Genomic DNA, 24,832 nt, shown 5'->3' with positions numbered 1-24,832 from the left:
TGCGATGTGCCAGGCATAGCGCCTTGAAGGACACTCTCTGCTTCACTGGCAGCCAGTGGAGGCTCTTCAGAGCAGGTCTGGCCGACTGGGTCCGTGGAATTTTCAGCAAAGTGCGTGCTGCACAGTTCTGAACGATTTGCAATTTCCTGAGGGTCATCTCCGGGGCCCCCAAGTATAAAGCGTTATTTGTGTCCAGGCGAGATTGAATCAGACCTTGGACTGCCACCTTTTTGGCCTCTAGGGGAAGTAACGGGAGCACCTTCCTCAGAATTCTGAGTAGGCCAAAGCAGGTGGCGGACAACTTCTTGGCCTGGGTGGAAAAGGAAAGTTTGTTATCTAGCCATACTCCCAGGCTTTTAACACTTTCTTTGTGAGTGGGCGGGGGACCCAGGGCACTGGGCCATAGGGAGGTTAAAGACACAGGAGAGGTTGGGCCCAGGAGCATGAGCTCCGTCTTTTCTCCATTCAGCTTAAGGGAGGAGTTGGTCATCCATCCCTTCACGTCCACTAGGCAGTTTAACAGGTCTGCTGCGGAGTGAGTATTGTTCTCCGTTGCCAGCGAGACCACAAGCAGGGTGTCGTCGGCATATGACACGATTTTAATGCCATACGGTTCGACAACACCCGCCAGCGGCCTCATGTAGACGTTGAACAACACAGGGCTCAAGGAAGAGCCCTGTGGCACTCCGCAGCTCAAGGGTTTCCTGGAGGATACTGTCTTTCCATCGAAGATCTGAAACGACCTCCCAGACAGAAAGGACTCAAACCACCTTAAAGCGTCACCTGAGACCCCGATGTTATAGAGACGGTCTAGCAAGGTGGTATAGCTGACCGTATCGAAGGCGGCACTTAGGTCAAGGAGGATCACTGCCACTGATCCTCCCTGGTCTAGTATCCTTCTGGTTTCTTCGGTGACTGCCAATAAGGCGGTTTCAGATAATGCGCTATATAAATTACAATTACATATCTCCAGTGCTCCCACAATATTGATGTAGGACTATCCCAGTAGCCAATGGATCAGGCTCAAATAGGTCATAAGTCAGTTAGCCAGTGACAATTCTTGCTCCAAGAAGTTGTGCTCATTTCTTTGGCATATATTCTTAACATAAAAAATAGGCTCTTCAGTTGCCAATGGTGCAGCAGAGCTTGGCATTTTAATTATTATTTGTGGGATCCCTGGCCAGGTATATGTCCAAGTGGAACAATACTAAAATGGAAATCTTTGACACTTTTATGAAACATAACGTGAAGCAAATTATTTGTGGACTGCTTTCATTCTCAATAAAAAGGACGGTGCCTGTGTCTTAACACAAAGCATACGCAACTCTACACTTTTTTCTAAAAAAAAACACTCCTGTTAATTTCTTTTGATTTATTTTTCTATCCAAAGACTGTTGACATACCTCCTTAATATTTACCCACTATTTCAAATTGTTGAGGGAAAGCTATGGAAAGACTGGTATCAAATACAGTCAATGTTTCAAATGTTTAGCTAGTAAGAGAAAGATGATTACCATGTTTAAGACTACGATCTTGTTTTAATTGTATCATTTAAAACTGTTTCCTGTACATTTATGAGGTTTGATTTATGATTATTAAGACTATTAGTGGTATGATGGGTTTCAAGATTTTGATAGGCATATGTTTAATTGTTTGTGCTGGATGAACAATAACAAGGTGACAAATGACATCTCTTTCATAAGAATCAGGCTATATTATATGCTTGTAAAATGGCCCAGTTTACAAGAACCTCTAAGTCCTTCAGATGCAGGACAAATATTTATCATGGTTTATTAATGAATTCTGACAGCCAGATTCTATGTCATGGTCCATTCCAAGAGGCACACTTACATGGCATCTATGATGTCCTTAAAGGGGACAATATGACCTGACCTTTGCTTCCTGTATCGGGCCAATAATCAGGCTTGATGCTGTGGACAGTGAGCTTTCAATCAGCTAATTTCTACACCGGCTAATGTTTCTTCATTTGAATACGTTGCTGCTGTTTTCATTATCACTTGGTGACTCCTCAAATTCTAATCTTGATTCTTACACGGCTTTCTGGAACTGGAAGGCTTTCCTTTTCTGCTTGTCTAGTTTTGGTACTGCTGCCTGGGGAGTGACTCTCATTTATGTAGTCTCAGAAGGATGTTTTACACTGATGCTTCTCTGTCAGTTACACATGACTTTGGCCAGTTTCCTCTATTCTACATTTTGAAACCCTTAACTCGAACCCCTTATCATTATAGATTACAAATGATGTGTAGTATAATGGGCTTGGATATCTCCCCATCCCACTGGTGATATTATGGACCATGATCTCAATTGCCTTCTGGTAGAAACTGGGTTATTGGTTGAATGGAGTGTGAGCCTTGGTCAAGCAGCAGCCACAACACTAGTGAGGTTAAGGCACAAGAAAACCTCAATTTAACCTGTGCTCACTCCCCTGGTAGCTTGGCGCAGTGCAGACAGGCTTCACTTAGAGGCAATGTGCAAAATATTGTGCAACACTTCAAACAGTAAAACAGCAAACACACCGCACACAAAGATCCCACAACAATTAGAAAAATGGTGTATAACTTGATCAATAAAACAAGACCAACACAACAAAAATACAATCAGAGAACCACATCAAGGTCAAAGGTCCAGGGCAACTGCAATAGAGCGCGGTTTGAATGCAGTCCCTGATTAGTACCTCTGTAGTTTTAATTTCTCAAGTTTTGTGCCAGAGTCCCATCGCGTTGCAAGGAGAGTGTTGCAGGTAGCAGTCAATGTGGTGTGAAGAGCAGGACACGCATCGTGGACAGGTGAGATGGAGATTTGCGTTGGCAGTATTACATGGGCTGTCAATGCTGTTATCTGAAGAGATTGGTTGGTGGCAACTCTCACGGTTTTTTAGTGCAAGCAGCACAGCTCTGGTGTAATCTGGTCCGTTCACTGTCACAAAGAGCACACAAGATTGATTTAAGAGCCTGCTGAGCCACAGCAAGGGTCCAGTACCTGAGTGGAGTACCTCGCTACAGCTGGGTCCAGGAGCTGGTTGGGCAGCCTTTTATGTCCCTGAGGCTCAGATCAGGAGGCCAGCAGACTAGCACTTTGAGTCACTCTAGGGTCCTGGGTTCAAGATGAAGTTGCAGGTCCAGATCTTCTTACCAAGGCAAGGGGGCAGAATGCAGCAGCTCAGCAGGAGATCAGCCTCCCATCCTGTCAGTAATGGCTCAATAGTCACCTAAGCTCCCATTGAGTGTGGCTGTCTAGGAGAAATACACAAAGGCCAAATGCCAACTACACCCAGTTAAGAGACCGGAGACAGGCTGCAAGCACCAAATGGCTAAGCCAAGTGTTAGACCAGGCATCTTTGGTGTGGTTTCCCCTTTCTTTTCGCCTCTACCTCCTGTATTTTTGATGCTGTGCTGGATTTCGGTTTTGCTGGTTTAGATGCTTAGGGTACTTTGCCACTGCTGATCAGTGTCAAAGTGCAAGTGTTCCCTGAGTAAATTGTTATTGTAATTGGTTACCCATGATTGGCATATTTGTATCACCAAGAAGTCCCTAGTAAAGGCACTGAGTGTGCCAGGGCTCGTGATACAAATGCTACTAATGAGCCTGCAGCACTGATTGTGCCACCCACATGAGTAGCCCCAAAATGGTGTCTCAGGCCTGCCACTGCAGAGCCCGTGGGCAGTCTGTGAACTGCCATGTCAACCTCGCCAGTGTCCCCACTGACCAGGCCTAACCCTTCCCTTTCTGTACACATTGGTCACTCCTATGGAAGGCCCATGGTACCCCCTTGGACAAGGGTGCAGTGTATGTGAAAGGTAGAGCATGTTCCAGTGCAGGTGACACGCTCTGGTAGTGATTACAGCCTTTTTCGTTTTTCACTATTGTAAGGCTATCTTGCCCATAGGCTATTATGGGGAATGCTGTGTACAGTGGTTACCTCCATATCTTCCCATAGGAGCAAGATAGGACATAAACGTCTGATATCCCTGAACTCAGAATTTAATTACACATCTTTTAGGAAAGGTGTTTTTTAAATCATGTGTTTGAGAACAGCACTTTTAGAAAGTTGCTGTTCTCTTGTCTGACCTTTCTGTGTGCCTTGACCTGTTCGTGAATTGATTGTCTGGTATGTGAGTGACAGGGGCTGGGTGGCTCCCAGAGGCTGAGTGGGCAATCCCTTAGCTGAATGGCTCCATCTGCATCTAGAGTTGTGGGAGGGGGTACCACCTGGACCTAAATAGGGCTGTGCCTGCCTTCCACAATGCTAGCTCCAGCTCCTGCTGGGCAGCTGACGACCCTGCCCCTCTCTCTGAAAGGAAAGGAGAGGCCAGGAAAACAAAGTGCTCAAGGAATACCCAGAACTGGTTCAGACTGGGTTCAGAGCCCTCCTGCACAAAGGGAACAAAGTCTTTTAGGGGTATAAGTATAGGACCCCAGACTACAGAAAATTAGATCATCCTGGACTCAAGAAGGCACCTCTGGCATGGAGAAAGCTGGAAGACTGAAGAGGAAGGACTGTCCTGCTGTTTACTTTTGGGCTGACCGGCAGTTGCTTTGCTGCCAAGGAGAGGGAAAGGACTTTGCTTTGTGCTGTGTCCCCTTGCTTGAAGAGATCTACAAGGGACTGAGTTGAGCTGGCTCCCTGTTAAGAAGTCCCATGAACAAAAGGACTTCACCTCCAGCTTTCCTGAACTCTACTGAGAGAGTTCTATCCTTCCTAGAGTACTTGGGCCAGTTGTGGTGCCTCTGGAAGTTGTAGCTGTGCTTGGTAAGCTGGAAAAGAAGATACTAAAGTCTTTCTGAAAAGTTTCACGCATCGCTTGCTTGCGGAGAGCATCCCCGTCAGTGTGAGGAAATTCCTGCCGCCGCGAAAATCGAGATCATCGCAGCGCCTGTTGCCGCTGCAAGAACTGACGCATCCTTCGCTTGCGGAATGCATTGCTCCAGTGCGGGAAAAGTACCATCACTGCGAGTATCGTCCCAGAGCCTGTCGTCCCTGGGTGAGATTGTCGCACCGCTTGCTTGCGGACCGCATCACGTCGCTGCGAGAGTCATCGCAGAGCCATCGCATCGAGGGACCGTGAGAGGAAAAGATCGACGCTGTGCCGCACATCGACGCCGCACCTGAGATCATCGCGGTCTTGAATATCATCGGAATCCATTCAAGGTATCACATCCCTCCCCATACAGACCTGAGTCACTGCAACACACCCGCTGCGTCCAGCGGGGATATCGCATCACTTCCCCAGGGTCTCAGGAGTGACGCATCACTTGTTTTTCAACGCTGCAGCTTTCCCTTGGAACTTTTGTCGCATCTAAAGGTACTGTTGGCTAAAACCTGACGCAATTATAGATTATTTTAACGCAACCTTAAGAACTCTTTTGAAACCATATTCTTGAACTGTGTATGTTGGATTTTTGGTCATTTTGTTCTTGTTCAGTTTAGATTAAATACTTCTATTTTTCTAAACTGTTGTGGAGTTCATTTGTGGTGTTTTCACTGTGTTTTTGTGAGTGCTGGTACAAATACTTTATACATTGCCTTTGATAAGCCTGACTGCTTGTGCCAAGCTACCAAGGGGGTGAGCACGGGTTATCTAAAGAGTGTATCCTCCTTACCCTTTTCTAGAAGCAAGGGTCCCTATTTGGACAGTGGTACCTACCTCTGTCATCTAGAAACCCCCAGTTCTAACATTGTTGGTCAGCGGTGGGATTTTTACCTTGTATTTGTACATGACCCACAGTGATTGGTGTACATCACTAGTGAGTGCAGACCACTACGCAACCGCATACTATGGTTGAGTTTTTGTTGGTTCTAATTTTGCGTAACTCTTCAAAGCATCATGTTTCAGAATGGAAAGGTAGCAAGTGTGGAGGCAGAATTGATGTTTTGCATTGAGGATTTGTATTCCTACAAAGTGGAGCAACTCAAACAATTCTGCAAGGACCGCAGTTGACCTGTGGAAAGCAACTCTAGAAAAGATGAGCTGCAGAGAATCTTGAAGGCCTGTTGGGAGGCCCAAGAGGGAAATGACGCAAATGGAAGGGAGGGGTTTCAACCCAAGGATTTGCCAGTGGGCTCAGGGGATGGCAGCAACCACTCCAGCCGGGGTCTGACCCCAGAAGAGCTAGAAGAGAACCAAAGAGTGAGGAATCATGAGTTGGAACTAATGAAAATGAAGCAATTGGAAGTGGAGAAAGAGGCAGAGGAGAGCAAGAGTGCCCGTGCCCTGGAGGAAAGGAGATTGCTTTTGGCTCATGAGTTGAGCATAAGGGAACTGGATATCAAGGCCAAGCAGGTGGATTCCAGTTCAAATGGTGGCAGCGCACAGCCAGTGCCAGGAGGTAGAGTATATATTCCCAAGGATTTGGGAATTATAATAGGAGTGAGGATATCTATGCCTAGTTTACCTCTCATGAGATTGCATTGAGAATGAATGGTGTGCCAGAACAGCATTGGGGGACGGGCCTGTTGAAACATTTTGAGACTTCTGACAGAAGTGCTCTGGAGCCCTCTGAGTTAGCAGGTGCCATGACCTACCCCAATATGAAGGAGGCCTTATGTCTAAGGTATGGATTACTCCTGAGCAGTAGAGACTGCAGTTTAGGAACTCTAAGAAGAAAGAGTCTGAGACTTGGATGGAGTGTGTGAACTTGTACCCGTGTGCACTGGAAGGTTGGATGAAGGACAGCAAAGTAATTGATTATAAGGGGTTGTTGCATTTAATTAGTTGGGAGCAATTGAGTAGTCTTTCTATTACAGAGCTGCGCCAGCATCTTTTAGACAGCAAGCTGACAGACCCCATTGAGCTTGCTAAGGAGGCGGACCGCTGGACCAGTACCAGGGTCCGCAGAGGAATTGTGGGTACCACAGTCAAAGGCGGGCAGGGTCCCCAGCAGAAGAGTGGGCGGGACAAGGGTATCCAAAAGAAGTTCTCTCAAGGGCCCCAAAACAGTTCCCAGGGAAAGGAGTCCCAACCCCCCAAACCCAAGAAACCATGGCCCCCTAGGGCAGAAGGGATAACAGAGGTCCCCCTACCTGCTATCATGGCAATGAGGTGGGACATGTTATCAATAGGTGCCCTACGAAACAGCCAGCACCCACTGTTGCCCCCGCCTCAGGGTTAGCAAGTGTAGCTTTGGGAGGGGAGTTTATTTTCAGTGGGGAGGAGGGACTAGCATTCATGGCCTTTGTCTCTCTAGGAGACCAAGCGATGGTCCAGGATACCTACCTGCCCCATAACACTAAGAAATACGGGCAGAATGTGACCATCAATGGGAGGGAGATAGAGGCTCTGCGAGACACAGGAGCCAGCGTGACAACCGTGAGGTGTCAGTGGGTGTCTGAAGACCAGGCAGCAGGAGGAAAGTCCAAGGATCATCCCATTTACTTAGAGGATGAGTTTCTATACAGTGAGCCTAAGTTTGCTGCCCAGTGCAGCCCATATGCTGGTGGTACCTGAGCTCTTCAGGAACTTCCTAATGGGTCTGGCTTATGATGTGCCGCTCGCAGGACATCTGGGGCAAGACAAGACCTTCCAAAGGCTTGTCACCCACTTATTGTGGCCCCAGATGAAGAAGCATGACGGGACATTCTGTAGGTCTTACCAGACATGTCAGGCTAGTGGCAAGAGCAGAGGGAAGTGCAAGGCACCCCTCCAACCCTTACCTGTGGTAACCACCCCTTTCGAGCAGGTGGGCATCGACATTGTGGGGCCACTGGAACCCAAGACAGCCTTAGGCAACATGTTCCCCTGGTCTTGGTGGACCATGCCACCCGGTACCCAGAAGCTGTCCCTCCCAGGACAATCACAGCCCCTGTGGTGGGCCGTGCATTCATGGGGATCTTTTATTGTGTGGGGTTCCCCAAAGAGGTGGTCTCCGACCGGGGTACCAACTTCATCTCTAGTAAGTATGGGTGCAAAATCCGTTCTGCTCATGAAATTTGCGAATTGTCGGCAATTTCGTGATCCGTGAATCTCGCAAAATTGCCGAAAAATTCCCAAACTCGCTCGCGGGCGGATTTTTGCACATGCCCGAGTTGAAGATCAAATAATCAGCCCAAACAATAAGTGAGCACGGTCGAGGCTAGGCACGTGTGCTTCTTTCCCATAGCTACGGCCTACAATTCGATGTAATCCTTGATGGCGGTCTTTGCATTCACGAGATTCTCTAGCGCAATCCCTGTGTTCTTCTTGTGAACAGGAGACTGCTTTCTCCTCATCTGGTGCTCTAATCGGTCTCTGAGCCTTTATAAACAAGAGGCATGTGAACTTGCATAGAAGCCCCGCCCCACACACACTAGGGTATGCAACGTTTTCCCGCATTTCATCACTATAATGGACAGCTCACTCTAGGGACCTCGGCGCCCCAAACAACTAGTGAGCACGGTCGAGGCTAGGCAGGTGTGCTTCCTTCTAATTTCTACCGCCTACAATTCAATGTAATCCTTGATGGAGGTCTTTGCATCCACGAGTTTCTCTAGCACAATCCCTGTGTTCTTCTTGCGAACAGGAGGCTGCTTTCTCCTCATCTGGTGCTCTAATCGGTCTCTGAGCCTTTATAAACAAGAGGCATGTGAACTCGCATAGAAGCCCCGCCCCACACACACAAGGGTATGCAACGTTTTCCCGCATTTTCATCACTATCATGGACAGCTCACTCGAGGGACCTCGGTGCCAAAATTAACTAGTGAGCACGGTCGAGGCTAGGCAGGTGTGCTTCCTCCCCATATCTACCGCCAACAATTCGATGTAATCCTTGATGGAGGTCTTTGCATCCACGAGTTTCTCTAGCGCAATCCCCGTGTTCTTCCTGTGAACTGGAGGCTGCTTTCTCCTCATCTGGTGCTCTGATCGGTCTCTGAGCCTTTATAAACAAGAGGCATGTGAATTCGCATAGAAGCCCCGCCCCACACACACTAGGGTATGCAACGTTTTCCCGCTGTTTCATCACTATCATGGACAGCTCACTCGAGGGACCTCGGCGCCCAAACAACTAGTGAGCATGGTCGAGGCTAGGCAGGTGTGCTTCCTTCCCATATGTACCACCTACAATTCGATATAATCCTTGATGGAGGCCTTTGCATCCACAAGTTTCTCTAGCGCAATCCCGGTGTACTTCCTGTGACCAGAAGGCTGCTTCCTTCTCATCTGCTGCTCTGATCGGTCTCTGACCCTTTATAAACAAGAGGCATGTGAGCTCGCATAGAAGCCCCACCCGTTTGGCCCCGCCACACACACACTAGGGTACATGTGTCACATTATTGCAAATGGCAAAAAAATCTGCGCATTCGCAGGAAAATCCGTGAACTCGCCGATTTTTTACCATTTCGCGCGAATTTGCGGACCGCGGATCCGCAAAATTCACCCATACTAGGTACATGAAGTCTCTGTGGGAGAAGTGTGGGGTCACTTATGAGTTGACCACTCCTTACCACCTTCAGGAAAATTGGTTGGTAGAAAGGTATGACCGCACTCTGAAAGGTATGAATATGGGCCTCGCGGAGCCCATGAGACAGAAGTGGGACGTCTTTCTACCATGCCTGTTATTTGCCTACAGGGAGGTGCCTCAGAAGTCCTTAGGGTTCAGTCCCTTTGAACTTCTGTATGGCCACAATGTTAGAGGACCTCTCACACTGGTGAAGGAGGGGTGGGAGAAATCCCACGGGAAAACCCCCCAGGATGTGTTCAGCTATGTGCTGGCCTTCTGCAACCAGACACAACGCTTCAGGAAACTCATCAGGAGAACCTAGAAGCTAGCCAGGAAGAAATGAAAAGATGGTACGACCAGGATACCAATCTGGTCGAATTTCAACCTGGGCAGAAAGTGTGGGTGATGGCGCCAGTGGAGCATTGTGCGCTCCAAGACAAGTGGACTGGCCATATGAGGTGGTGGAGCGCAAGAGCAAAGTAACCTACCTGGTTAACTTGAAGACCCCCAGGCAAACCCTGAGGGTCCTGCACGTAAACTGCCTCAAGCCACACTTTGAGAGGTCTGATGTGACAATGCTCATGGCTACAGATGCTGGAGGGGAAGAGGATAGTGATCCTCTCCCTGACCTCCTGGCAGCTAAGGAGCAAGACGGGTCAGTGGATGGTGTGGTCCTCTCACCCACCATGACCCCAGAACAGCAGATGGACTGTGGCCAAGTGCTGGGTCAGTTTGCCCCCCTGTTCTCCCTGACCCCAGGTATCACCAATTGGTGCGTCCATGATGTGGACACTGGAGATAGTTTACCTGTGAAACAGATATTTTACAGAGTAGCTGCTAAGGTCAGGGCCTGCATCAAGGAAGAGGTTTCCAAGATGTTGGCGCTAGGGGTAATTGAGCCCTCCAGCAGCCCCTGAGATAGCCCAGTGGTCTCAGTGCCAAAATCTACTGCATCTGGTGCCACTCCAGAATTCCGGTTTTGTGTGGACTACCGTGGGCTCAATGCAGTCACCAAGACTGACGCTCACCCCATCCCCAGAACTGATGAGCTTGTGGATCAGTTGGGAGCTGCCCAGTACCTCAGTACATTTGATTTAACTTCTGGATACTTGCAGATTGCCTTAACTGAGGGGGTCAAAGAGAGGTCTGCGTTCTCAATGCCAGAGGGGCACTTCCAGTTCTGAGTCATGCACTTTGGGTTGAAGAACGCCCCTGCCACATTCCAGAGACTGTTCAACCAGGTACTAACCGCCCTCGAGGAATTCAGCGCCGCATACTGTGTTCAGTTCCACATGGGCAGAACACTTGCAACACCTCTGTGAAGTGGTGAAGGCTCTGCAAAGGGCAGGCCTTACTATCAAGGCCAATAAGTGCCAGATAGGGCAGGGATCTGTGGTGTATTTGAGACACCAGGTGGGGAGCGGCCAGGTGGAGCCTCTACAAGCGAAGATTCATACCATTCTGGCTTGGGAGCCCCCCAAGACCCAGACAGAGGTGAGAGCCTTTTTATGTCTCACCGGGTATTACCGACAGTTTGTCAAGGGGTATGGCACCATCGTTGCCCCCTTGACAGAGCTGACTTCAAGGAAGCAGCCGCGGATATTAATTGGACAGATGCCTGTCAAACTGCTTTTGATGCCCTGAAAACTGCCATGTGTACAGCACCGGTGGTCAAGGCACCTGATTTCTCCAGTGAGTTTGTAATGCGGACAGATGCTTCAGAGCATGGTGTTGGATCAGTACTCTCACAGATCAACGACAAAGGCTGGGACCAACCTGTAGGTTTCATTAGTAGAAGGCTACTACCCAGGGAACAGAGGTGTAGTGAAATTGAAAGGGAAGCATTTGCTGTGGTCTGGGCTATGAAAAAGCTGAGACTCTACTTGTTTGGGACTCACTTCTGGGTTCAGACAGACCATAGGCCCCTCAGATGGTTAATGCAGATGAGGGGTGAGAATCAAAAACTGTTGAGGTGGTCCATCTAAATATATTAATTGGACAGATGCCTGTCAAACTGTTTTTGATGCCCTGAAAACTGCCATGTGTACAGCACCAGTGGTCAAGGCACCTGATTTCTCCAGTGAGTTTGTAATGCGGACAGATGCTTCAGAGCATGGTGTTGGATCAGTACTCTCACAGATCAACGACAAAGGCTGGGACCAACCTGTAGCTTTCATTAGTAGAAGGCTACTACCCAGGGAACAGAGGTGTAGTGAAATTGAAAGGGAAGCATTTGCTGTGGTCTGGGCTATGAAAAAGCTGAGACTCTACTTGTTTATGACTCACTTCTGGGTTCAGACAGACCATAGGCCCCTCAGATGGTTAATGCAGATGAGGGGTGAGAATCAAAAACTGTTGAGGTGGTCCATCTAAATATAGGGAATGGACTTTACGGTGGAACACCGCTCTGGTACAGAAAACGCCAACGCTGATGGTCTGTCCAGATTCTTCCACCTTAGTGAAGAGAACTCCCAAGAGGGGGGCAGTTCTCCCCACTTTCAGCTGGAGTGACACGTGTTAGACCTGACATCTTTGGTGTGGTTTCCCCTGTCTTTTTGCCTCTACCTCCTGTATTTTCGATTCTGTGCTGGATTTCGTTTTTGCTGGTTTAGATGCTTTGGGCACTTTGCCACTGCTGATCAGTGTCAAAGTGTAAGTGCTCCCTGAGTAAATTGTTATTGTATTTGGTTATCCATGATTGGCATATTTGTTTCACCAAGAAGTCCCTAGTAAAGTGCACTGAGTGTGCCAGGGCTGGTGATTCAAATGCTACTAGTGGGCGTGCAGCACTGATTGTGCCACCCACATGAGTAGCCCTAACATGGTGTGTCAGGCCTGCCACCGCAGTGCCTGTGGGCAGTCTGTGAACGGCTATATCAACCTGGCCAGTGTCCTCACTGACCAGGCCTAACCCTTCCCTTTCTGTACACATTGGTCACCCCTATGGAAGGCCCAAGGTACCAGTGCAGGTGACATGCTCTGGTAGTGAATTAGAGCCATTTTCGTTTTTCACTATTGTAAGGCTATCTTGCCCATAGACTATCATTGGGAATGCTGCATGCAGTGGTTACCTGCATATCTTCCCATAGGAGCAAGATAGGACATAAAAGTCTGGCATCCCTGAACTCAGAATTTAATAACGCATCTTTTAGGAAAGGTGGTTTTTAAACCCTGTGTTTGAGAACAGCACTTTTAGAAAGTTGCTGTTCTCTTGTCTGACCTTTCTGTGTGCCTTGTCCTGTTTGTGAATTGGCTGTCTGGTTGATGAGTGGCAGGGCCTGGGTGGCTCCCAGAGGCTGAGTGGGCCATCCCTGGGCTGAATAGCTCCATCTGCATCTAGAGTGGAGAGAGGGAGGGGGTAGCACCTGGGCCTGAATAGGGCTGTGCCTGCCTTCTACAATGCTGGCTCCACCTCCTGCTGGGAGGCTGATGACCCTGCCCCTCTCCCTGAAAGGAAAGGAGAGGCCAGGAAACCAAGTACTCAAGGAATACCCAGAACTGGTTCAGAACGGGTTCAGACCACTCCTGCACAAAGGGAACAAAGAATTTCACTAACAACGTACAGTTTTGAGTCTCATATCACATCTTGATAGACTAGTTCTCATTGATTTAATATATTAACCCAGGGGATAAGGACTAGCTCTCTAAACCTCACTCTCCCTTTGCTACTCAAATCTTTCTAAAAGTGGCATTTGCAGAATAGTAATTTAAAATCTGGCTTCACCATAAATTAGGCTTTTAAATTAGGATTCCAGAGAAATCAAACATGAACCAGTTATTTCTTCCCACTTATAAAATTAAATAGGGTAACTTCAATGTTATCTTAAGGGAGAGATAGGCCTTGCAGTAGCGAAAATAGAATTTAAGAGTTCTACACTACCAACAGATATAAAACTTAATAGTGTATGTCCTACATTTTGAATACATTGCACCCTGCCCTCTGGGCTATTCATGGCCTACCTTAAGGGTGCTGTATATGTATTAAAAAGGATGGTTTGGGCCTTGCAAAAGGATTATCTTGCCAGGTAGGCATGGAAGTTTTAATTGCATACACAGGCTCTGCAGTGGCAGGTATGATTCATGTTTAAAGGGCTATTTAACTGGGTGGCACAATCAGTGCTGTAGACCCACTAGTAGCATCTAATTTACAGGAACTTGGCAGTTGTATTGCCACTTTACTAGGGATTTACTGTAAATTAAATATGCCGGTTGGGTATAAGCCAATCGTACCATGTTTAAAGGAGGGAGCAGAAGCACTTTAGCACTGATTGGAAGTGGTAAAGTGCACAGAGTCCTAAGGCCAATACAAAAATGTACAGTAAAAGTGGAGGTCTGAAGGCAAAAAGCTTGGGGATAAACATGCAGAAATGGCCAGGTCCAACGCGTTCTATCAAGCAAAACGGGGAATCACTGCATATCAGGTACATATACAAAATAGTACTTGGGCAGAGGGTGCTACTTAATTAGTAATAACTCTCCAGCCGATCCCTTATAAATTAGTATAATTTTTAATCCCCTATATTTCAGTTCCTAGTCCGTATATATGGCTCTAGTGATCAGTGTTCACCATGTTCTGATATGCCCTTCATAATTTCTTCTAAATCACAGGAATGCCCCATCCTGGAACACCAATCAATGGAACTTGCACTTCTGGGGTGCTGCCTTTTGGACTGATTACATAAATTCATTGTCTATTGCATCTGAATCAGGAAAGTGCTTGCTATTTCATGCCAAGGTTGAATCCGATAAACGTCATGGCTACTTTACCTTTTTTTAGTTCTTATGTGTTACATCTCATTTTGACACCAGTATCTGTGCTAATTGAGCAAAAACAGATCTATTTCTTTAGAAGTTAAAAAAAATATTGCCCATGATTATTGATTAAATGCATACTCGCCTATCATGATTTAGTGGTTTTTGTAACCAGTCCTAAGCAGCGAATCGTAGGAACATAGGTACCAAATTGCTTTGTAGGAGAGGAGTAAGAATGGAAATCTACAACTTGGTTAAATTTCTTTGTATAATCCGGGGTTTTTGAGAATCCCTTTGGAATTGTTCTCTAGTTTCAATTCATAAAGTCACTTTACTAATAATGTTCCCTGAATCTCAAAATGCCATTCTTCTGTTTGTGACTTTGCTAAAAATCTGATTGCCCACCTTGCTGCAGCAATTCAAAGACCATTAATTTGCAGAACTTGCTACAAATGCAATAGCTATAAAAAATAAAAATACATTAATGACAAATAAAGTTTGGATGCTTTCAATTGGGGATATTGAGCAATTTCATGCTTGCCCTTAATTCGAAATGACAAAATATTTGCGAAATCTTAATTCAGGAAAGCATTTTTTTCATTTCAAATCTGACTGTTTTTCCCAATAAATTGATGTTCATCTCTCTTAATGAAGCCGAACATCAAATTTATGGTGGTGAGAAAGAAAAATAACTGACCTGTGCTATTGGAGTTTTTATGCAATACTACCATCGTTTTTGTCACCTTTCAGACGGTATACAACCGTTTCAACGCAACTTTTACAACACATACGTTTTCAACGCACACCATTACAACGCAGGATCCTTTACAATGAATGCCTTTACAACGCAAGACATTACATAGCAGATGCCATTACAATGCATGCCATTACAACGTAAAAATAGGTAAGTATATCATTTTATTTAAACAAAATAAATTAAATAAATTAATTTAAGTAATTTTAAATATATAGTTTTGGGTTATGGGGTACAGGGGTATTATTAGGGTTCAGGGCTGGGTTTGGGTTATGGGGTACAGGGGTATTTTTAGGGTTCAGGGCTGGGTTTGGGTTATGGGGTACAGGGGTATTTTTAGGGTTCAGGGCTGGGTTTGGGTTATGGGGTACAGGGGTATTTTTAAGGTTCAGGGCTAGATTTGGGTTATGGGGTACAGGGGTATTTTTAGGGTTCAGGGCTGGGTTTGGGTTATGGGGTACAGGGGTATTTTTAGGGTTCAGGGCTGGGTTTGGGTTTTTCACTAACTGGATTTTGTATATTATTTTTAAACACCTACACTATTTAAAAAAATATATAAATATATTAACAAATATATTAATTAAAAATTAATTTAATAAATAAAATTAAGCAAATATTTATTAATTACATTTGTTAAAAAAATAATATACTTACCTAGACTTACGTTGTAATGGCATGCGTTGTAATAGCATCTGCTATGTAATGTCATGCGTTGTAAAGGCTTTTGTTGTAAAAGATCCTGCGTTGTAAAAAATGCGTTGTAATGGTGTGCGTTGTAACGTCATACATCCCTTTCAGACCTTTTGAGTTATTGGATTGAGAATTACAGATTACCTGCCATATCGGAGATTGTATACCAGATTACTGCAGGTTATTTGTCATTCAGATCTCTTTTTCTCATGCAACCTTTGCTATGTATTTCCCTTCAAAACCTGCAAGGGGAAAAATCTCAAGAGTGTGCAAACGTTCTGCATCTTGTATTCTCAAAGCAGTAGAAAAAATCTGTCTGTGCCTGTTTACACTTTAACAGGCCAATCAGAGCGGGAAATCTAAAGATACACTTAATTGTTTTACAGGTGTTTTATACTAGGGACCGATAATGTTAAGTTGTCCTCTTGCAGGCTCCCTTTCTGTTGGTTGTAGGATAAATAAGGCTTGCTTGTGGAAATTTCTAAGAGTCATAGATTGTCATTCACACCCATTTGGAATTCCAAGTTAGGAGTGCATTTAGAAGAATTAAGCTTTTTGTCACTTCTACATTTAATCCTTCTTGGGTGGAATGCGTGTGCCGACAGATGATTCCGTTTGTGGCTTGCACGGAACAAAATATGTCAATTTATCATCTTACGAGATCAGCTATGTCTATATTCACAAAGGAAACAGTGTCTGGTATAGCTCCCACATGAGACATATCATATTAAATAGAGACATTTTAAGACATGTTATTTTAGTCTGTGGTTTACTTTTTTTCTTTTTAGTTATCCCCTGGGTAGTGTCTGCTTGTCGAAAATCAGGTAGTTAAATCTGTGTAATTATTTGCCTTTTATGTTTCATGGATGCCGTATAGTGTTACGTGTTTCAAATGAAAGCAAGATTAATGACTCTAGAGCTATCTAACTAGACATTGCCAGTTGGAGAAAAACGTGGTTAGTGAGGAGAATCTCCAGCCAACTTCCTCGTTCCTCCAATCAATTCAAAGTCATATTTAAACAGTTTCAAATACATTAGCAACTGGTCCTTGTTTCACGTAATTTCTAGATGCACATAATGTGCATACATTAGAGGCAATTTAAGGCCATACTGGAAGAAAACTTAAACTGTGTACAATCTTTATGTATATGTTATTAGACGTTTCCTCCTAATACTGTTTTCTGTGGCTGTCTTTCATGCATAATAAAACCCTTCTTCTTACAATGACTACGAGAGGAGAGTCGTAGATATGACTAGGGATTTTTTGAGTGAATTTCACTTGGCACTTCCTTTTTCTGTACAGCAGGAGCACTACTGCAAACATGTAAACAACCAATGACGTTAACTAATAATTGGGGACGAATGACTCCAGATACATTTTTTTCATTTTATGGATGTTGGACTTGGCACTTTTTGCAGGGTCATCCCAGGACTTTTTGCCTTCTTCCTGTATTTTCTCTGACCTGTTGGTGGTGCTTTCATGCCTCTGGGCACTTTACCACTGCTGATCAGTGCTAAAGTGCATATACTCCTGTTTATAAATTGTTGCATAGATTAGTGATTCCATGATTGGTTATTTGATTTATTTGTCAGACCCAAGTACAGCGCCCCATGTGTACCCTGGGCCTGTAAATCAAATGCTGCTGGGTGGCTTGCAGCACTGATTGTGCCACCCACAGAAGCAGCTTGTAAAATGTGGCTCAGGCCTGCAATTGCAGAGCCTGTGTGCAGTCTGGGACTGCCATGTCGACTTGGCAAGTGCACACACTTGCCAGTCCCCAAATATTCCCTTTTCTGCATGTTAGTCACCTCTAAGGTAGTCCCAGGACACCACTGTGGGCAGGGTGATTTGTATGTGAAAGGTAGGACATGCCCGATGTGTGTGGCATATCCTGATAGTGAAATACTGCCAATTTCATTTTTCACTATTGCAAGGCTATCTGTTCCCATAGGCCAGAATGGGCAGTTTGCTTATAACATCCTATAAACATAACTGACCCTGTGAACAAGATGGCAAAATAAAGTTTAGTATGCCTGAACTCAGAATGTTAAAGTGCATATTTTAGTGTGGGTGATTTAAACATTCTGTGTTTGAAACTACCACTTTTAGAAAGTAGGTATTTTCTTGCCTATCCCTCCAGTGTGCCTGTGCTAGGTTTGTGTATTGCATGTCTGGCTTGTGAGTGACAGGAGCTGGGAGAGGGCAGGGGCTCCGGCAGTCTAATGAGACAGGGCTGGGCTAAATGGACCTGGGTTGAATTTCGAGTAGGGGGAGGAGATTTAATTTGACCTGCCTGGGCTAGGTCTGCTTTCAACAATGCTGTCTCTAGCTTCTGCCAGAAAGCTGAACCAGAGAGGAAAGAACTGGTTTTGGCTGGGTACAGACACTCTCTGCCTTCAGAGAACAAAGGATGCGTGTGTACAAAAATGGGGACCCAGAACTTTAGATCACTTCTGGGAAATCAAGAGGAACCTTTGCCAAGGAGAAGAGCCAGAGAAGCTGAGGAGGAATACTGCCCCTGTGCTGTTTGCTGTCTGGGGTTAGCCTGCAGTGGCTGCTTGCTGTCAAGGAAAGGAGAAAAAGGACTTTGCTGTTAGCTTTGCCACCTGCTTGAAGAAAAGATCTCCAAGGGCTTGAAACTGAGTTTGCCTCCTGTTCTGAAGTCTCAGGGACACAAAGACTTCACCACTAGCTTCCCTGAATTTCCTTGCTGGGAATTTCAACCACCAAAGAGGTGCCTGCTGCTGTTTAGGACCTCTAGAGACTGCTTGTTGCTGGGAGGTGGAGCTTCCGGCCCGGAGGTGGGGATTTAGCCATGGCTGAAATCTCCACCTCTGGGCCAGAAGCTCCGCCTCCGGGCTGCAAGCTCCGCCTCTGGGACGGAAGCTCTGCCCATAAGCCAGAAGCTCCGCCTCCGTGCCGGAATTTCCGGCCCGAGTGCGGACGTAAAGTTAGTAGTCTTAAATCTATTCTGTGAATACCGAAAGTAGCAAGTTCATTCTGTGAATCCCGAAAGTAGTAAGTTCACTCTTTGAATCCCGAAAGTAGTTAGTGCATTCTGTGAATACCAAATAGTAGTAAGTTTAGGATTTAGTCTGTGAATCGGGCCCTAATTCATCTCCACACCCCTAATATTGTCCTCCCCAATGAAAAAAACATCTAATTGTAATACAGCCCTAATAGCCTCAATAGTGACAAAACAGGCCTACATGTACTCCAGCTCTGCCTTGGAATACGCCAATCACCACACATGGCTAACCACTAGTACTGCAACACACTACTATAGAAAACAAGCATTTGTAATGCAATAGGTCTCACATTTTCTGTGTTTCCAAGACCTGCAAGCGGTGCGTAAACACTGCTTGCAGGTTTTGCAAACATATAAATAAAAGGTATTGTTATTTACAATGCCAATATCTCTAACTCTTGCAAAAGCGAGACCTTTGTGGCACCCACGCATGTAGCTTCCAACATCATGAGCTAAAGAGCGGATGTTGCAGTAGGTTCAAATGTAAAGCAATAGAAAAATCTTTCTTTCTTATTGCCTTACTTTTGAAGCAACCTGATCTTTAGCTTAAGATGTTGAAAGCTAAAGCCTGTGGCGCAATTGTAACAAAAGTATGTAAATAGAAAAAAACGAGCAGCTGCATGTTTTTTTCTTCTTTATTTACTTTTGTTACTATGACGGGACCCACGCTTTAGCTTTGAACATCTTAAGCCAAAGCACAAGTGCCGCAATTTTATTTTTCTATTCGCGCACACGCGCTTTAGCTTAAGATGTTCAAAGCTAATGCACGGGTGCCCCCATGTTAAAAAAACAGAAACAGAAAAAAGAAAGTCATGCGGCCACGTTCAGCAAACCAAATAAGAAAAGAAAAGTGCGTCTGCCATTATGTTTTCCAAGGCATGCCACGCTCGATAAATGAAAAAAATATATATGCATTGAGGGAGAGCATGTCCTGCCTGCAACAGTAGGCAGGCCAAAGCTACTTCAGAAAATAGTGCTCGGAGGCTGCAATTAAGGTAGCTAGAGCTTGCACCCATGCCATGCTCGGGTTTCTCACCAAAATTATCATGCAAATATTGTAGTGATATTATAATTGATGTCATAGAAGAAGTAATGACTCATGTAATATGTGGATTAATTAGCAGTGCATTGCAAGGGAGCAGGTTATAGTTACCTTAGTTCACAAGTTATAGTTACTTGAGATAAGTCTTTGGCATGTGGCATAGGACTGGCCTTTGGGCCTTGGGAACCCCATCCCTGTGGCCACATTCAATTAAACAGGGTAGGAGGCATGAAGCTCCCCACATCCAAGCCTTTTTAGGTCTAATATAATAAAACATGAGGGGTGGAACCACAAGGCACCCCACCCCCAAAGACCTATTAGGCCACGGGGACCCAATCCCAGAGGGCCCTATGTATTTTAAAGAGGAGAGGGACACTTAACCCCCGCCCTGAGCCTCATCACTCAGGGCCTTTTTTTATGTGAGGGGGCCTTGTGACCTCCCATCCTAAGCCTCATCAGGCCCTAAGGGCTGGGTTTTTTCTTTAAGTCTATTGGAGCTGCAAGGCTTCTCCTCTCCTAGCCTATTTTGGTCCATAGCATAGACCCCACCCCCTCATACAATGTCTTAATTAAGTGGTGGGCGAACATGTGTTCCAGAGCCTTTTTTGGCCTGAAGGACTCCATTTGCCTCGGCCTCTCCTTATAATAGGTGGGTGTTCTGGAGCTCACCCAAGGGCACAAAACATACACTCATTGGGGTCGCATGGCTAGATCCAGGGCCCCAGCCAGCTTCCCGCATGCTGTGGGTCCCAGCTTTGTTTCCGCCCAGAGGGAGAATTTTTGATGCTGCTTCCTCTGAGCAGGAGCAATGTCTCGATCTGTTTCCCTGTCTGCATCAGTGCAGGCAGTAAAACATATCTCAATTCTGCTGCCAGGCAGTCAGAGCATTTTTAAAGCTCCTGCCTGCTGTGAGCAGATTTTGTGTTTGCTCCCATTTGCCAGGAGTATTAAAAATACAGTGCAGCCAGGGAAACAACTATGTCCCGAGGGTGCATTCCCTGTGAACCAGCATGTGAGCCGGCCCAGGGGCATGGGTTCTCCGAGGCTATTAAAGGCCGTCCCCTCCTCCCTTTTAATGTTAATAGTAGCTCTGGTGGATGGGGTCCTCAGGGTCCTTTAAAGGCTCAGGGTGGCGGTACATGTGGCATGCTTCTATGTTGGTCTATGTTATATGTTGGTCCTGATATTGTGATCAGTCCATTATGATGGCAGAACGAACAATATTAGTTGTCTTTTTTTGTTTCCATTTTTAGGATCTCTACCTCTATTAACTACTGATCTGGAGGATATGGTAGGATGGTCTATAAGACCACACCAGTAGTTTGGACAGTTCTTTAACAAATAATTTGGTCTGTCCTTTTTTTGTTTGCACTTTGTATTAATTGCCTGAGTGTATTTTTGCAGTAGCAACACCTTTGTGTATTTGGCCCTGAAGAATGCCGGTGTAGTTTCACCTTCGGCAGAAACATGTTGGCCTGATCCATAACACAACCAAGCATCACAGTGATTATTTCACACTGTTCTACACTCCTTTTTAATCTGGCGTCTTGGTTATTATCTTTAATAAAACATTTTTTCTTTGCCTCGACCGTCATTTTAAGATCACTTATTCTTTATTCCCTGTTTTGCACTGCATTTTCTCAGCACCATTCTGTGGCACGGACACGTTTACATGATGAACCAGTAGTGCGTGGTGTCTGGCCAATACATCTGGGCTTGGACTCACCACCCTGGTTAGACGTCCTACATGACGAGGCTCCGCCAGATGGGTGGGCTGATAGGATATCTAACACATTTTCGTGTCATGTTACCACTTGGTCTGGTTCAGTGCAATCCAAAAGGGTCACTTTAGTAGGACCTTTTAAACTCAGCTACGTAGTTTAACAGACCTTCCGACTCTTTATGTTCGTTGCAGTTTGATTAGGGGTATTGAGTCTGGTAGGTCTATAAACATAGTCCCCTTGACCCTCCTCAACCTTTGTTTTCCATGCTTCTATTTTAGATATTTAGGCCCCGGTTGGGCAACCCAGTGCCCATAATGGCTCAAGGAGGGGGACTGTGCAGAACACAAGGACTTCTGAAAACTGATAGAAATTATGCAGCAGCGTCAAAGCAAACCTGCGAACAGACTTCAAGATGAAGCATCTTTAAATGACTGAGAAATACAATCAGCCCCAAAGGGTCCTGGTATACGGTTGGATTTTAGCCTGGTATCCACAGCTCAAAGTGCCAGTTATTGTGCTCTAGGCGATGACAGGAGGGTGTGTTACTGAAACGCTCAACTTCACTTGCACCTCTTAGAGAAAATGCTGGTGTTGCGTTATCCCAGTGGTAAATACTGTATTTGATTAATGGCCAGCTCTGTCAGTAATGCCAAGACCTGGTTGAGATGATCGCTACACAGGAACTTTACTTTTCCATCACAGTGAACTGAAGCCACAGAAGGGGAGGCTTTCACCAACATTGTGGCAGACAGATGGATCTTGAAGTGATGGAAGAAATATGAATACAAACAGTTCAAGAACAATTGCACCTCCTCCTCTGTGACCTCATGAAGATTCTTATGAATATCGTCCCACAAGGCTCAAGCTACTTCTGGATGTATAGCATAGGAAATGTCAAGGCTTTGCGGATGGATAGGCACAGAAAACAAGAGTTCCGTTGGGGCGAGATGACTGTGCACGTCATAGCCTGTCCACATGGCAGCCATCCACGAGAGGTCCCGTGAGCTGATGGCCAAGTCACTAATGGAGCAGTCAAAGGTCTTCTGGAACCAGCTACCAACTAAAGCAGTGAAAGTCTCAATGCCGTTTACCGAAAATAAAGAAAGGTATGTAAAAGGTTCTGGTAAAAAGCCCAACACTTCTTCATCCCCAAAAGTACACCAGAACCAGCCTGTCCATACCACTTTCTCTTCTGAGTTTGAAGGTGCAAACAGTGGTTTTGACATTAGCTGGATTACAATAGCAGCCGGGTCATGTTCTCTGCCTTTGAGACCCAAGAGGGTAGACAGAGCCACTTTCACAACGAGATCCAAGCCCATCTTGCTGCAATTAAGACAGAAAGCTACCAGGAATAGTCATTAAGACGTGCATAAGAGAAGCAGTACATTGAAGTCACACTATACAACTTCCACTGTTTCCGCAGGAGTGGTGCTATTTTTTGTGGATCGGGTCTTTCCTCCAGCTGGCTGTGTTGTGGGATTCTCCTATTTGAGGGGCCTTTATGGAAGGGAGTGTTCCTACGAGCAGAGGTGAAGCCTCGATGGGGAAAACCAATGTTTGCAAAGTGGACTTCACGACGGGCGGTGGTTGTGCCTGCAGCGGTGGAATCCCCAACTTCAGGAGTTTGCATAACCTCTGCTTGCCCAGGGCCCCTCCACCTTCGCCGCCGCCGTCCAGCACCGGACACCTTTAGATACCACCGGCTCGGCGGCTCCTGGGCACCAACAGGTGCGCGACGTTTTGTTATTGAAAATAAATTGCAAAATAATCACTTATCCTATTCCATCTCAGTGGAATACTTTCAAACCATGGGATAGTAAAATGAAGAAAAACATTAATTAAAAGTTTAGTTATTGGGTGACTGAGGGTAGGGGCGAAGCAATGATAGGTAGTGCACAAAACCTAAAGGGCAACCCTTTATTGCTTCCCTACATAATAGTCCGGCCACAACTTTCAATTACGCTGATGATCTTCAGCTGGTGTTTGACATTGACTCATCTAATACCTCAGTTACCAGCTTCCCGTCTACTATGACCTCAATTAGCGAGTGGATGTACACCAATCAATTGAAACTCAATCTGGATAAAACTGAGCTAATCCCGACTGGAGGAGCTGCTAACCCCTGGATCTCCAGCTTCTGGCCGCCACTCCTGGGCAATCCCCCCTGCCCAGTGGACACGGTAAAAAGCCTTGGGGTCTTAATCTGCAATGATCTGTCCCTGAAGCCCCAGATTGGTGCAGTAGTATCCTCCTGCTTCTTCCACCTCTGCCGAATCCGGAAAATTTGTAGATTCTTGACCACTGATGCCCTCACTCTTGTCAACTTGGCCCTGGTCATTTCTCGCATAGATTATGCAAACTCACTCTATGTTGGCATTCCAGCATACCAACTCCGCCACCTCCAGCTGGTACAAAACCAAGCAGCTTATCTACCATCAGCCTAAGCATCAACATGTATGCCCTTTATTAAAGAGCCTTCATTGGCTCCCGGTAGCTAAACGCTGCATATTCAAAGTGGGTTGTACCATCTTTAAAGCCCTTGCTGGCCAAAGTCCAGCCTTCATCTCCTCTAGGATTCACCGCTACACCCCTGCACGCGAACTTCGCTCTTCCCACCTCAACCTGCTCGCGATTCCCTCCTACGAACGAAAAAAAAATGTCAGGCTCAGATTTTCCTTTCTGGCTCCCCAACTCTGGAATTCCCTCCCGACTAAACTTAGATCTGCAGCTTCTTACCCTCAATTCAGAACATGTCTCAAAACCCTCTTGTTTTCACAAGCATACGAGTAAGTTCTGTCTCTCCACCATTGCTGCCACCCCGTTACCAGCGCTATGAAACCGCTTGGTGTAAGAGCGCTTTACAAATATTTTAACATAACATCACATAACAGGAACTAAACTAGTGGAGGTAGTTACCTGACCTTAACTCCTACACACCTATGAGCATTTTATAACCTTAAGCATTATTTTCAACATGCCATACTACATTACATCTTCTATGATATGACAATGATATCACTGCTTATGACACATAGACGTTAACACACTGGCGGAAATGAAATAGAACTCCACATCCAATACCAAATACATTCATGGATGTCCCTTACGATTAAACAAAGTCACACTACAAAGAAATGCATTGCTCAAGGAAACGATGTCACACAGTTTTCATAAATAATGAAAAAAATGAAAACAATGAGTCCTCAGATACCAACTTTTCTTACTCTCTCACGTTATAAATCTAGACATAAATCACCAACAATGTCACATACTCTGTTATTGAAATATGCATTTGATCTTCACCCTCCATGACCAGGGTGAGAATTAAGTTTACGTCACTAATTTAAGTGTTTAGTTTTCTGTATTTTTAGGTTCTATGTTGTACACATTCTTGTTCCATTGTAAA

General features: G+C 45.5%; 1 protein-coding gene and 1 pseudogene across 9 annotated transcripts in view; both read right to left on the bottom strand.

The window, feature by feature from the left end:
• FGF13 (fibroblast growth factor 13) overlaps positions 1–24,832 on the bottom strand; it is a 1,000,232-nt gene that overhangs the window by 747,457 nt on the left and 227,943 nt on the right. The window lies entirely within an intron of this gene.
• Positions 22,023–23,056, bottom strand: LOC147718671 (centromere protein L pseudogene; annotated as a pseudogene).

Source organism: Lissotriton vulgaris, chromosome 4_1 (assembly GCF_964263255.1).
Source record: "Lissotriton vulgaris chromosome 4_1, aLisVul1.2, whole genome shotgun sequence".
Lineage (NCBI taxonomy): Eukaryota > Metazoa > Chordata > Amphibia > Caudata > Salamandridae > Lissotriton > Lissotriton vulgaris.
Note: the sequence above shows the minus strand (reverse complement) of the source record. Positions and strands in the feature narration are given on the sequence as shown.